We start from the raw sequence: 14,638 nt of genomic DNA, 5'->3' as shown, positions 1-14,638 counted from the left end.
TCCAGACACCGGAGTACCTGTTACGGTACCCCCGGTCCAGCCCGCCATACAAGTCCAGCCTACATTTCCATTTCCCACTCTGCCAGGACGAAGAGCCTCAGTAGACGACTCTAGTTTAGGGGCCGCAGGGGAAGGTCATCCTCGAACCCCGCCGCCACACAAGCGTTTAACGACAGCCGAATTACATGCACAAGCGTCACAGCGTACGCCAAGACATCAGTCTGTAGCAGAAATAAGAAAATCCCTTGCCGAATGCGGCTATGATCCAGTCCCAGGCGAGGATAATATGGTTTTATATTCATTCCGCGTAGGAAAGGTGGCCGAGTATCTAGTCACCCTACCGAATATGAAAGAAGATCTAGACAGAATATATCGTTTCATCCGTACAGGGGATGATCCAGAAAGCATTAGCGAGGCCATGTCTCAAAGGAAAGCCGAGATCCAACTAATGATATTAAAGTTTCTGATTAACTGCCTAATAAGAGAACAAGATTACCCGTCTAAAGATCAGGCCAAAATGAGAACCCTGACAAGGTGGAGTGATAATATAGCCGAGGGTAAGCACAAGACCGTCGGTGCTATGGAGAGTATGTACAAGAAAATCCGTAAAGAAATAATAAAATTACACGATCAACGTAAAGCAGCACAAGTAAGCGAGAAAGAAAGTAACTCTGATACCGAAGAGGTAGAGGACGAGGATCCCGCCAGAATAGCGTATGTAGGAAAACCCAGATTTCCAGATCGCCATTTACGCCTAGAACACAAGTCTATTTTTCATCATCCAGCACCAGAACAAGGTTCTCTAGAACAAGTGTTTCAAGCTACCGATCACATTCTGAAATCACGAATCGGTTACAGTGAGTTAAGCACCATGCATGAACAAGAATTAGCCCGATCAGCAGTCCGATGGATTACTGATTCTACCACTTTTCCAGACGAAATAGTGGCACAAATGTTTCTGAAAATGCCCCCAGCCGAGCAACGACTGGTGGGTATGTATATGATCCAGCACCTCATTACTCTGTATGAGGGTCAACATTCTGATCCAGGTCCGTTACATGATATCCTGAACGAGTTACTCCAGTATAGGTGGAGAGGTCTAGGTACCGATTTAATTAGTGTCATTCTAGAACAGCGCTACAAATATAGAACGTTTCTGAACCCGCATTTTGTTCATGTCTCACCCCCAGAAAGTAAACCATTTTACATAGACAGACAGAATCCGTTACGAGAAGTCCACCCAGTTAGAGGAACGGGTGGCGAAATGCAACGAGTGTTTGTATACACTCCGATCACAAAGATGGAACTTCTTGAGATGAAGAAATTAATTCCCTGTCATGACAAAGATCCAGCAGGGTTCCATAGAGAATTAAAAGACATGCTCCGTATGGGAGAATACACGTATCCAGATATAATTAAAATGTTAAAAGTTCTGCTGCCCGCAGGGGTGTATGAAAAGCTCAAGGAAAAAGAATGGGAGGTGGGAGAGAAAAAGATCGATTGGGCAGTTCTAGAAGCTGAAGACAAGGCACGAGTACCAGGTACCGGTCTTGGAGATAAATGTAAAGAATTACCGGAATTATTAATACAAGTTTTACCCAGATTATTGACAACTAGAAAAGAAGACTGGGATGCAATCTCAGCCTGTAAACAGAAACAAGACGAAGATATTAGTGATTTTTATTCTAGATTTGAAAAATGTTTCAGCATCAACAGTGGCCTCAAGACAAGTAGTGAGTCATACCCTCACCTTTTTGTTACTAAATTAGTCGAGAATTCAAGTCCATCGATTAAAAATCGAGTTTTGAAAGTCGAAAGTACCTGGCAAGCTAATACCCCGTCCCAGATGTTGCAGATGCTTCAATACCACCAGAATAGGATTAGAGAAGAGCAAGAACATGAAAGGAAACGTATGAAAGACACGAAAATGAAAGTACTAGTTGCACAATCTGTTCCTCAAGACAGTCAGAAGAGGGGTCCGAATCAAGCCAGTCATCCAGCAGCTCCTGCTAAAGGGAATTGCAATTATTGTAAACAGCCAGGCCATTTTATAAACGAGTGTGCAGTTCTGAAACATAACATAGCTACCGGTAAGACTAAAGAAAGACCACGTCCGCCTAGACAAGAACAAGTTTCACAGATTCCTCAGCCACAGAATGCACCACAGACAGTTACAGCACCGCAGCCTATTGCTGCAACACAGCAGGTCACATCGCAGATGTACCAGTATGCACAGTCTGAGTATCCAGAGTACCAGCAGTATTCATGAAACAGCCTAGAGAGGGAGGTAGGCTTGCCTCTCATCGAGATACCTGTAGATCAAGAAGGTCCCTATGTTCATAGTCAAGTCTTAGGGAAAGACAGAAAGTTTTTGATTGATACAGGGGCAAGTAGGACCACAATTAGTCATGCCGAAGTTCCAGGGGCTCCGCTCTCAGGCTCAAGAAATGTTTCCCTTGGATTTTCAGGAAAACCTATCGTAAATGAGATTTCAAAGCCAGTTTCTCTAGAAGTAGGTCCATTGTCTCGCACTACTGATCTGTTACTTACTAAGTCATGTCCAGAAAATCTACTAGGCATTAAGACACTGAAAGAGTTAGGTGCAGTTATATGCTGTTCCCCAGAGGGAATACGATTGTTCCTACGTGACTTTAAGGGTCACTATGTATTACGAGATTTTGATTCAAGACTGTCTAATGTTCCACAGCATCTATGGGCGCAAGGTCCAACTGATGTTGGTTATATGCAAATCACACCCTATCGTGTGACTCTCAAGCCAGGTGTAGTGTTACCACGAATCAGACAGTACAGATTGCCACCTGAGGCTGTAGCAGCCTTATCCAAAATTATTGACGAGCTCATGGCTCAAGGAGTAGTTGTAGAAACTGACTCCAATGTATGTAATTCTCCGATCATTCCAGTCATGAAACGTACTGATCCAAATGCACCCCCAGTATATCGATTAGTGATTGACCTAAGAGAGCTTAATAAATGTATTGTTCCTCAGTACCCAGTTGTCCCAGATATCTCTTCCCTATTAACAGCCATTGATTCCGAAGCCTCATTTTTCACAGTCATAGACCTCAAGAATGCGTTTTTCAGCGTTCCTATTCATCCAGACAGCCAGTTCCTTTTCGGATTTTGTTTAAATGGAAGGAGCTATATGTTTACACGAGCTCCTCAAGGTTTCACAGAAAGTCCTAGTATTTACAGTCAAGCACTTAAGAGACAACTAGACAACATTCACATGCCAACTGACACTGCCCTGCTCCAGTATGTCGATGATCTACTGATCACAGCCCGTTCTGAACGTGCTTGCGAGCGAGCATCCCTTACAGTCTTGTATTTCCTAGCCGAGATGGGGCACAAGGTGTCCCCTTCTAAGCTTCAATTCTGTGTCCAGCAAGTGGTATACTTAGGACACTTACTGTCCAAGAGGGGTAGGCAGTTGACACCAGACCGTATCCAGTTAATAGCGAGTCTTCCTCAGCCCAAGACCCAGAAGGAGGTACGTGTTTTTATTGGCCTCACTTCTTACTGCAGACAATGGATTCCTCAGTATGCATTTCTAGCCAAGCCACTGATACAGTTAACGACACAGGAGGCAGCCGTATCGACTGTTCTCCCTTGGACATCTGAACATACACTTAGTTTCAATGAGTTAAAGAAAGCCCTATGCCAAGCTCCAGTTCTAGCGACACCGAACTACAGTAAGCCTTTTACACTTTTCGTTACTGAACGCGAAGGTACAGCATTATCTGTTCTCACACAAGATCAAGCAGGACAATACAAGCCCTGTGCTTATTTTTCGAGCACATTAGATCCTGTAGCCCAGGCTCTGCCTGCGTGCCTCAAGTCAGTTGCAGCCGCAGCCCTAGCTATCAGACAAAGTGATTCCATAGTCTTAGGACATACCTTGACAGTACAAGTTCCACATTCCGTGGAAGTTCTTTTAAACCGAACACAGACTCAGCACTTGACAATTGCACGTTTAACTGGTTATGAATTGACACTGTTCCAGCCACACATAGACATCAGACGCTGCAACATCCTTAATCCTGCTACACTGTTACCATCAGTTAATTCAAATTCCGTCACACATGATTGTGTGGAAGTGGTTAACATTACGACAAAACCAAGACAAGATCTGACAGATATTCCGTTATTAGATCCCGACCTGACACTTTATGTGGATGGTTCATGTATGAGAACCAGTACAGGAGAACTAGTCGCCGCGTATGCAGTGACTACTGACACTGAAGTTATTGAGACACACCGTATTGACACCCTGTCCGCTCAAGCAGCAGAGCTAGTTGCTCTGACACAAGCCTGCATACACGCCAAGAATTTGAAAGTTAATGTTTACACAGATTCACGCTACGCATTTGGAGTTGTACACGACTTCGGAGTGCTCTGGCATGAGAGAGGTTTCATGACTTCTCATGGAACCAAGATTCAGCATGGTCTCCTTATTCAAGCTCTGTTAGATGCCATACATTTACCGACATCTATTGCTATTATGAAATGTAAAGCACATACGAAAGTTACTGACATTATTTCCCAAGGTAATGATCTAGCAGACCGCACAGCCAAGCTTACAGCACAGACTCCAGACATTCCAGTTAATCAGACACATACTCCAGATCCGACTACATGTATGACAGTTAAGGACCCTACACAAGATGTCATAGATATCCAGTTACATGCTACTCCCGAAGAAATCAAGAAATGGTCCGAACAAGGAGGGGTCCAGACAGATCAAGGATGGTTAACGAAGGGTAGAGCCACATGGTTTCTCCCCGACTCTATGGTTCAAGTCATTATTAATACCGCACATAGTCCAGCACATTTAGGAGAAAAAGCCATGTTAGACAGTATCCAGAACATTTGGTTCAACAAGCATTTACGAGCTGCAGCCAAGCAGAAAGTCCGTACCTGTATGATATGTTGTCAGTTTAATCCAGGTAAAAGTGTCCCGGTGGAACAAGGGGGATTCCAGCCTCCTGACCACCCTTTTGAAGTCCTCCAGATGGATTATATTCAGATGGAGCGATGTCGAGGTTTCAAATATGTCCTTGTAGTTGTATGCGCTTTGTCCAGGTGGACAGAAGCATATCCAGTCCCAGATTACACAGCCGCGACCACTGCCAAGCAGTTGGTTCGTGAGTTCTTCCCCCGTTATGGACTCCCTAGAGTCGTATATTCTGACAACGGCCAGCCATTCTCATCTGAACTCATGAAGCATGTTTCCCTTCTGTTAGGGTACCAGTGGAAGTTCCATTGTGTACGCCATCCTGAAGCAGCCGGTCTCGTAGAGAGACATAATCAGACTCTGAAAATCCGAATCGCCAAAGTGTGTAAAGAGAAAGGTGTGGACTGGCTAGTAGCTCTGCCAGTCGCTTTATTTTATATGCGCATGGTCGCACATTCCAGATCAGGTCTGTCCCCGTATGAGGTCGTTTTCGGCCGCCCCCCTAACATGTGGGGTACTCCTAGACCCCGAAGTATTACCGATGTTTCAAGTAATATGCTGACAGATTACCTAGCTTCCTTGATGTCTGCCCTCAACTCATGTCGTTCACAGGTTGCCGCCGCATTTCCAGACAATACCGAGGTGGCACCGCATGAAATCGTTCCAGGATCCATGGTGATGGTCCGCAATTTTGACAGAACAAGTCCGCTGGAGCCTCGCTGGAAAGAGCCCCGACAGGTCCTCCTCACCACCCGTACAGCCGTGAAGTTGGAAGGTCGCAAAGGCTGGGTGCACCTTTCTCATATAAAACAATTTAATGGATTGAAACCCGTCTTAAAGAACATTTCCCAGGATTTGAAGGATTGCCAAAATATTGTTCTCAAGGACTGTCCCGCAAAAGACATTGCTACAAACCCTCCCCTGTTAGAGAAAACTCCGCAACAGGAGTATAAACTCAAACTCCGGTCTAGTAAAATAAGTCAGCCAGTTTGATTGTCTAAGTCCTCCCCTAGGTGAAACGGTTAGACTGTTTCTGACATGTATAAAACAGACCCCCATAGTGAGAGAGTTAGTCAAAACTCAATTTGATGTATCATTTTTCTATGTTTCATATTATTTCTCAGCATTATGACTTCCTGCACCAGTTATGCATTTTACCTGTATCTTCCAATTTCTCATGTAAATAAGTCTTCTAATGCTACTATAGAGCACACGTTTAGTGACCTACCTCCTCATGAACTCTCTTACCGCCTCGCTATGCGAAACAACTCATTCATCCGCATGTTACATTACTCACACCAGACCAGCAATGCCACTAATTGTTGGGTGTGTGGTCGACTCCCCCCTTTCCAGACCCCGAAGGGAGTTCTGCCACTCTTTCCTTATCCATTTTCACATAATGGTTCGTGTGGAGCATGGTCCACGTTAACGTCATCCTCAACAGATATGTCTTTTCTTAACAGTACATGTTTTCCAGACAAGCAAGGTCTCCCTCACAGAACCGGGTTAGATCTAGAAAATGAAGTGTATAATTTAGGAAATTATTCGTCGAATTTCATGGTCCTGAATGTCCAGTCTGATTCTACTCCAGACTTACCTGCTATTTCAGTACTACCAGTCAAAGGCGAATTATGTGTCCGAAATAATGGTTCCGTACATGTAGGACATAGTGATTGTACTACTATTGTCAAGTATAGTGACAGTGGGAAATCTATCTTCAAAGCTTCACGTCATTCTTATTTTATTTGTGGTCAAACTGCATATGTCCGTCTGCCCCTCGATTGGGAGGGAACCTGTTACATTGCCTTCCTACTGCCACCTGTTTTTCTAGCCCCATCTGATTACCATAGAAACACACATCTAGTACACATTAGACATAGAAGGGAGTCCCAAATTGTCGATTATACTGAAACTGCTCTAGAACAGTATACAGATTTCAATAGAGGTTTCTTCTTCTTTATAGGACCTATCCAGAATAGTAAACTGATCCGTAGGTTAACAAGAACCCTTGAAGCTGTAGTAAATGAGACTGCCTCTGCTCTAGGTAACTTAACCGAAGAGCAATCTGCTATGAGATTTGTCGTTTTGCAGAATCGTCTCGTCCTTGACGTCATACTGGCCGATAGGGGCGGGGCCTGTAGAGTCATCGGATCCAGTTGCTGCATTTTCATTCCAAATAACGCGCCATCTGTTTATTCAGCTATAACCAGACTTCATAAGATTGCCCATCTGATACACCAAGACCCAGGCACCTGGACATGGTCCGGTTGGTTCTGGAATATAATTTCTGCATGGGGATGGAAAATATTGTCCTTCCTAGGTATTGCAGTAGCAATCATATTCAGCTGCTGTCTCTGTATACAATGTGGCCCTGCGATTTGCGGCATTTGTGCTACCTCTTGTATTCCTAGTCCCAAGCCCCGTTCTAAATCCCGTTCCAGGATAATTCGAGACGAGCAAATGATACTGTATGAAATGATAGATGGTATCATGAATATTGATGTTTCCTGATGGAAACGTAGTGACAAGGAGGGAATGTGGAAAAGTAAATTTTGCCATGTTCTGTGTCCCTACGCCTCCTCCATCATATGTTATGTGTGCATGATTAAATATGCATATGTACTCCCCATGTTCGATTCCTGACGCAATTATAGTTGTGTCCACCTCTAGTATGCCAGTTTCCAGTTCTCGTGAATACTACGAATATCAGGCCTATGTAAAGCTACGTTGCCACGTTTCTCAGTGTGCACGTTATTCCATTATAAAGTCCCCGTCTCTAGGCCTCAAAAGGGCCTGGACTCCAGATTCAGCTCCTGTCTCCTGCAGCCTCGCTGAGGAGCAATACAGCCCCCACCTGTATCCTCGACCCTTCACTTACTTTCTGCCTCACAGTGCCCGGTTCAGGCTGGCTCTGCCTTTGAGTCTGCCAAGAATATGTTATGATTCCAGTTATCAGTTCAGTCCTCCTTCTCTGCATTCCTAAGCTACTGAACTACATCAATAGTTTCCGTCATTGTCTAGCCTTTCCGTCTCCGCGTTAGAGAAATACTGTATTTAATGGTCATTTAGTATTCTTCATCACGCACTACATGTAGAATAATGCATGGTCCAGTCTTAGAAACAAGTCAGCCTTTCCCCTCTTGACTTCTAGTTTATATCAATATGTTCTCTAAACATCAGATACTAGATACTGTTTAGGTACATGTCGCCCTGACTTTCCAGACTTCAGTCTCTGCTCCTAGCACAGAGTTCATAGCCCCCAGCTTCTCCTAGTAACACGTCATTGTCAGTTTGCGCGCACCATCAGGTTAGAGGTCCCGGCTCCTTAGGTAGCCCCCTCCATGGTTTCCGCCCCATTCATGACATATTCTGTTACGTTTGCATCACATGTCTATGTATACGCCCTGTTACACCTCTTTTCCCCCTTATCTTTCGCGACTGCTACGCGTCATGCCTTCTGCTCCACCCACTGTTACGCCTACTGCAATGTAATGCTATGTGTTTACGTTATGTATATATGCTGATGTACTGTTATTAAAAAGTGATCCTTTCCTGCCTTTGCCCCGATCCTGACACCAGCAGCGCTGCTGGGCCCTGTCATCCTATTCCTGTGCAGGTTGTCCTGTTCCTGTCCTTTATGCTGTAATAAACCTGCAAACTCCTACTACCTCGAATCTTGACTCTTATTTTATTGAGCTATCTGTTATTCATTTATATATTCAAAAATAGGGTATTATTTATTTATTTACCACACTCCCACTACTGCCTAGTGCTACTAGACCCTTGGTAGTGAGGAGTATAATTTTAAGCAGACTGGACTACTGCAACTCTCTATACTTGGGAGCACCACAATCAGTGCTATTGAAGCTGCAGAGGATCCAGTCCATTGCAGCTAAACTGGCGCTAAATAGGCAGCGTAGGTCCTCAATGACAGCAGCATTAATGGACCTCCATTGGCTGCCCATCAAAGAGAGTATTCAATTCAAATCCCTCTGCATTGTGTTCAAAGCAGTGCATGGTCTGGGTCCTATGTCCATGCAGGAGAAACTCATCTGGTACAACCCTGGGAGAAATCTTCATTCTTCCAGTGCAAGTCTGGTAACTATTGCCAGATTTAAGAAGACCAGGTTGGGCGGTAGAGCATTTGGGATAGCAGCCTCACGAATCTGGAACAGTCTACCTCTGCATATCAGACAAACTAAATCATTGCTTCCATTCAGAAAGAGCTTAAAGATATAGCTCTTCCCCAGGAATGAGTACTATGAGCTCTCCAAATTAGCATATAGGATATCTGTTCTGCCTAGTGTCAACTCCACAAGTTGCAGCACCAGGATACCCGGATACCCGCAGGGTGACAGTTTTGCACTATATAAATCTACAATACAATTAAAAGTGAGACCTGCTTCAGGAAGTATACAACACACTTGTGTAAGAACTTTACCATGTTTCTTTAGTGTGGCCCCAAAACGAGTATGTCATCACTGTAATTGAAAGTATTTGTGACTGGCTGTATTATGCAACGAATTACATCTTGAAAAGATTCAGCAGCTGATGACACTCCGAAACGTAGCTTTTAGTTTCAAATATACCAACATGAGTCAAAAAGGTAGTAATGTACCTGCAATTCTCTTCTAGTTTGAGCTGGTCACCATTTGTTCAAATCAAGGCGGGAAAATTCTTTAGCTCCATTCAGCTGCGTAATCATGTTGGCAATGTGTGTAATTGATGTTGGTCTCTTTCAGTTGTCTTGTTTGGCGAATATCAATGCAGATGCTCATTGCTCCTTAACTTTCCTTTTTTGGCACTACCACTATGGGTGATTCCCATGGCGTGGGACCTGTAGATTGCTCAATGATGTTGTGTTTTAATAAGGTATCACGTTCTTTCTCAACAGCCTCTACCCAGTCGATGAAACAAAGATGAAAACTGATTCACCATCTCATGATAGGCATTCAGATTTAGTAAAGATGCACTCGATGAAGTGCCTGCCAAGACATGAATTGGCGCTTGTACGTTCATATTTTTATGCTTCACAGTTGCTTTGAATGATCCTTGACTTTGCAGTGGCATAGAAGCAGCCAAAGTATGCACTTTGGTTTTTGATAGAGTTAAATAGGGCACTGGAGACAGTTCATTGTACTTTTCCACGGGCATAATATATATCGTAGTGTCACGGTCTATGATGAAAGGTATGGGGCACACATTCACTTTCAGTGTGATCTTGGGACAGTGTACAAATGAATTTTGTCCTTTCACTTGTCGGCCTGGCTTCAAGCGGCATTCTTCCTTCCAAGAAGCTAATCCTACATGTGCACGTCATCCAGCACTCAACTGTGACATTGCACACCTATCTTTATCACTGTCACTTGACAATGACGGTGATGAACTTTTAGACAAAGACATTTATGACAATTGATGTTGTTTGATTTCTACTCGCCTAACTGATGTTGCCACTTGGCCTTGTGAGTGTGAGTAGAGCGTTGCATCTGAAACTTTCTGGCATCCATTTTGTTTTCTTGACATGATGCACTTTGCTTTCTTGGTGTGACACACTTTATCTTTCCCTTGCTTTGCAGACTGTTACAAAATTGTTCTCTTTCCTGAAGCCTTTGATTTCAGTCCTGTGTATTAAATTTATTGAAAATACATTTTTATTAAGATGTATATAATATTTAAGAGTTATTTTATACTGTTGATTGTGTTATTTAATTTAGATATCATTGTTATTAATTTGTGTTAATTGTGATTAGCTAATTAATTAAATGTTAATTAATTATGTTAAATTATGAATATTTTAGACTATTGGAGGTGATGTTTATAGTGGAAAATAGTGGGAGGTAAATTTAATTTATATAATTAATTATTTTTTAATACATTTTAATTAAATAGTAAGACTGGGTCTACTAAATTATTCCTCTATGCTATCCAACACTTTCCCCACTGTTTCACTCACTGGAGTGGGAATAGTAATTTTTACCCTCCAGCTATCCAACACTTTCCCTACTGTTCCACTCACTGGAGTGAGAATAGTAATTTTTACCCTCCCGCTATCCTACACTTTCCCTACTGTCTCACTCACTGGAATGGGAATAGTAATTTACATACTCCCGCTATCCAAGACTTTCCCTACTGTTCCACTCATTGGAGTGGGAATAGTAATTTTTACCCTCCCGCTATCCAACATTTCTCCTACTGTTCCACTCACTGGAGTGGGAATAGTAATTTTTATCCTCCCGCTATCCAACACTTTCCCTACTGTTCCACTCACTGGAGTGGGAATAGTAATTTTTACCCTCCCGCTATCCAACACTTTTCCTACTGTTCCACTCACTGGAGTGGGAATAGTAATTGTTACCCCCCCACTATCCAACACTTTCCCTACTGTTCCACTCACTGGAGTGGGAATAGGAATTTTTACCCACCTGCTATCCCACACTTTCTCTACTGTTACACTCACTGGAGTGGGAATAGTCATTTTTATTCTCCCGCTAGCCAACACTTTCGCTACTGTTCCACTCATTGGAGTGGAAATGGTAATTTTTATCCTCCCGCTATCCAACACTTTCCTTACTGTTCAACTTATTGTAGTGGGAATAGTAATTTTAATCCTCCCGCTATCCACCACTTTCCCTACTGTCTCACTCACTGGAGTGGGAATAGCAATTTTTACCCTCCAGCTATCCAACACTTTCCCTACTGTTCCACTCCCTGGAGTGGGAATAGTAATTTTTATCCTCCGCTATCCTACACTTTCCCTACTGTCTCACTCACTGGAGTGGCAATAGTAATTTTTATCCTCCCGCTACCCAAGACTTTCCCTACTGTTCCACTCATTGGAGTGGGAATAGTAATTTTTACCCTCCCGCTATCCAACATTTTTCCTACTGTTCCACTCACTGGAGTGGGAATAGTAATTTTTATTCTCCCACTATCCAACAATTTCCCAACTGTTCTACTTGTAGGAGTGGGAATAGTCATTTTTACCCACCCGCTATCCAACACTTTCCCCAACTGTTTCACTCACTGGAGTGGGAATAGTAATTTGTATCCTCCCGCTATCCAACACTTTCCCTACTGTTCCACTCACTGGGGTGGGAATAGTAATTTTTACCCTCCCGCTATCCAACACTTTCCCTACTGTTCCACTCACTGGAGTGGGAATAGTAATTGTTACCCTCCCACTATCCAACACTTTCCCTACTGTTCCACTCACTAGAGTGGGAATAGTAAATTTTACCCACCTGCTATCTCACACTTTCTCTACTGTTACACTCACTGGAGTGGGAATAGTCATTTTTATTCTCCCACTATCCAACACTTTCCCTACTGTTCCTCTCATTGGAGTGAAAATAGTAATTTTTATCCTCCCGCTATCCAACCCTTTCCCTACTGTTCCACTCACTGGAGTGGGAATAGTCATTTTTACCCTCCCAGTATCCAACACTTTCCCTACTGTTCCACTCGTAGGAGTGGGAATAGTAATTTGTACCCACCTGCTATCCAACATATTCAATACCTTTGCACTTGTTGTAGTGTGAATACTATTTTTATTCACTACGCTACGCAGCATTTTTTATTATTGTTCCATTTGATGTAGTGTAAAATATTAATTGCAAAAATAACAGTTGATGGACAGAATGCAGAACAATGTCATACATTCACCCCAGTACAGAGATCCTGGCCTAAATCCATCATTATTTTGCTCACCATGCCATTCCAGTTTGAACACAGCCATTTGCAAATCAATCTTGACTCTGTGCGCCATGGGAACAGTTCATCCCGAACTGCCAAGCCAGGTCCTCCCTGGAATGGAAACAAGCATCCTAGGACCAGTTTCAGGCTTTCAGCCCCCATCAGCCAGGATAGCTTTATTCCTGTGGCCTGGAGAGCACAGGACTCATGTCTGAGCTTACCTGTCCCACTCGAGGTGACAAATGCAAAGACAACAGTTGATGGACAGAATGAAGAACAATGTCATACATTCACCCCAGTACAGAGATCTGGGCCTAAATCCATCGTTTTTTTTCTCACCCTGCCATTCCAGTTTGAACCCAGCCATATGCAAATCAGTCTTGACCCTGATCCCATGGGAACAGTCCAGCCCAAACTGCCAAGCCAGGTCCTCCCTGGACTGGAAACAAGCATCTTAGGACCGGTTTCGGGCTTTCAGCCCTCATCAGCCAGGATAGCTTGATTCCAGTGGCACGGAGAGCACAGGTCCCACGTCAGAGCACACCCATCCCACGTGGGGTGACGAATGCAAATACAACAGTTGATGGACAGAATGTAGAACAATGTCATACGTTCACCCCAGTACAGAGACCTGGGCCTAAATCCATAGTTTTTTTGCTCACCATGTCATTTCAGTTTGAACTCAGCCATATGCAAATCAGTCTTGACCCTGTGCCCCATGGGAACAGTCCAGCCTGAACTGTCAAGCCAGGTCCTCCCTGGACTAGAAACAAGCATTCTATCACCGGTTTCGGGCTTTCAGCCCTCATCAGCCAGGATAGCTTGATTCAGTGCATGGAGAGCACGGGACTCACGTCTGAGCATACCCGTCCCACTCGGGTGACAAATGCAAAAACAACAGTTGATGGACAGAATGCAGAACAATGTCATACATTCACCCCAGTACATCAATTGTGTGTCTTTTCCTTTCTCGCCCTAAGTGCGCCAGGTATGCCCAGATGTGGGTCCTGGGCTCACTGTGCCACTGAAATCAAGCTATCCTGGCTGAAGAGGGGTGAAACCCCGAAACCAGTCCTAGGATGATTGTTTCCGGCCCAGGGAGGACCTGGCTGGACAGTTTGGGCTGGACTGTTCCCATGAGGCACAGGGTCAAGACTGATTTGCATATGGCCAGGTCTAAAATGGGGTGGCATGGTGAGCAAAAGAATGATGGATTTAACGCAGATCTCTTGACTGGGGTGATTGTTTTCAGATGTTCTGCACTCCGTCCATCAATTGTGAGTCTTTTGCTTTATCGCCCTAAGGGCGCGAGGTCTGCCAAGACGTGGGTCCTGGGCTCACTGTGCCACTGTATTCAAGCTATCCTGGCTGAGAGGGGTGAAACCCTGAAACCGGTCCTAGGATCCTTGCTTCCGGTCCAGGGAGGACCTGGCTGGGCAGTTCGGGCTGGACTGTTCCCATGAGGCACAGGGTCAAGACTGGTTTGCATATGGCCAGGTCTAAAATGGGGTGGCATGGTGAGCAAAAAAATGATGGATTTAACCCAGATCTCTTGACTGGGGGTGAATGTTTTGATTTGTTCTGCATTCCGTATATCAATTGTGTGTCTTTTGCTTTCTCGCCCTAAGTGCGCAAGGTATGACCAGACATGGGTCCTGGGCTCACTATGCCACTGAAATCAAGCTACCTGGCTTAAGAGTCCTGAAACCGGTTCTAGGATGCTTGTTTGCGGTCTAGGGAGGACCTGGCTGGGCAGTTCGGGCTGGACTGTTCCCATGAGGCACAGGGTCAAGACTGATTTGCATATGGCCAGGTCTAAACTGGGGTGGCATGGTGAGCAAAAGAATGATGGATTTAACCCAGATCCCTTGTCTGGGGGTGAATGTTTTGATTTGTTGTGCATTCCGTCCATCACTTGTGTTTCTTTTGCTTTCTCGCCGCACAATATTAATTTGCATAAAAATATTATTATTA

This window comes from Lissotriton helveticus, chromosome 1_1, assembly GCF_964261635.1.
Source record: "Lissotriton helveticus chromosome 1_1, aLisHel1.1, whole genome shotgun sequence".
NCBI lineage: Eukaryota > Metazoa > Chordata > Amphibia > Caudata > Salamandridae > Lissotriton > Lissotriton helveticus.
The sequence above is the reverse complement of the archived record's forward strand: the minus strand, read 5'-3'. Positions refer to the sequence as shown.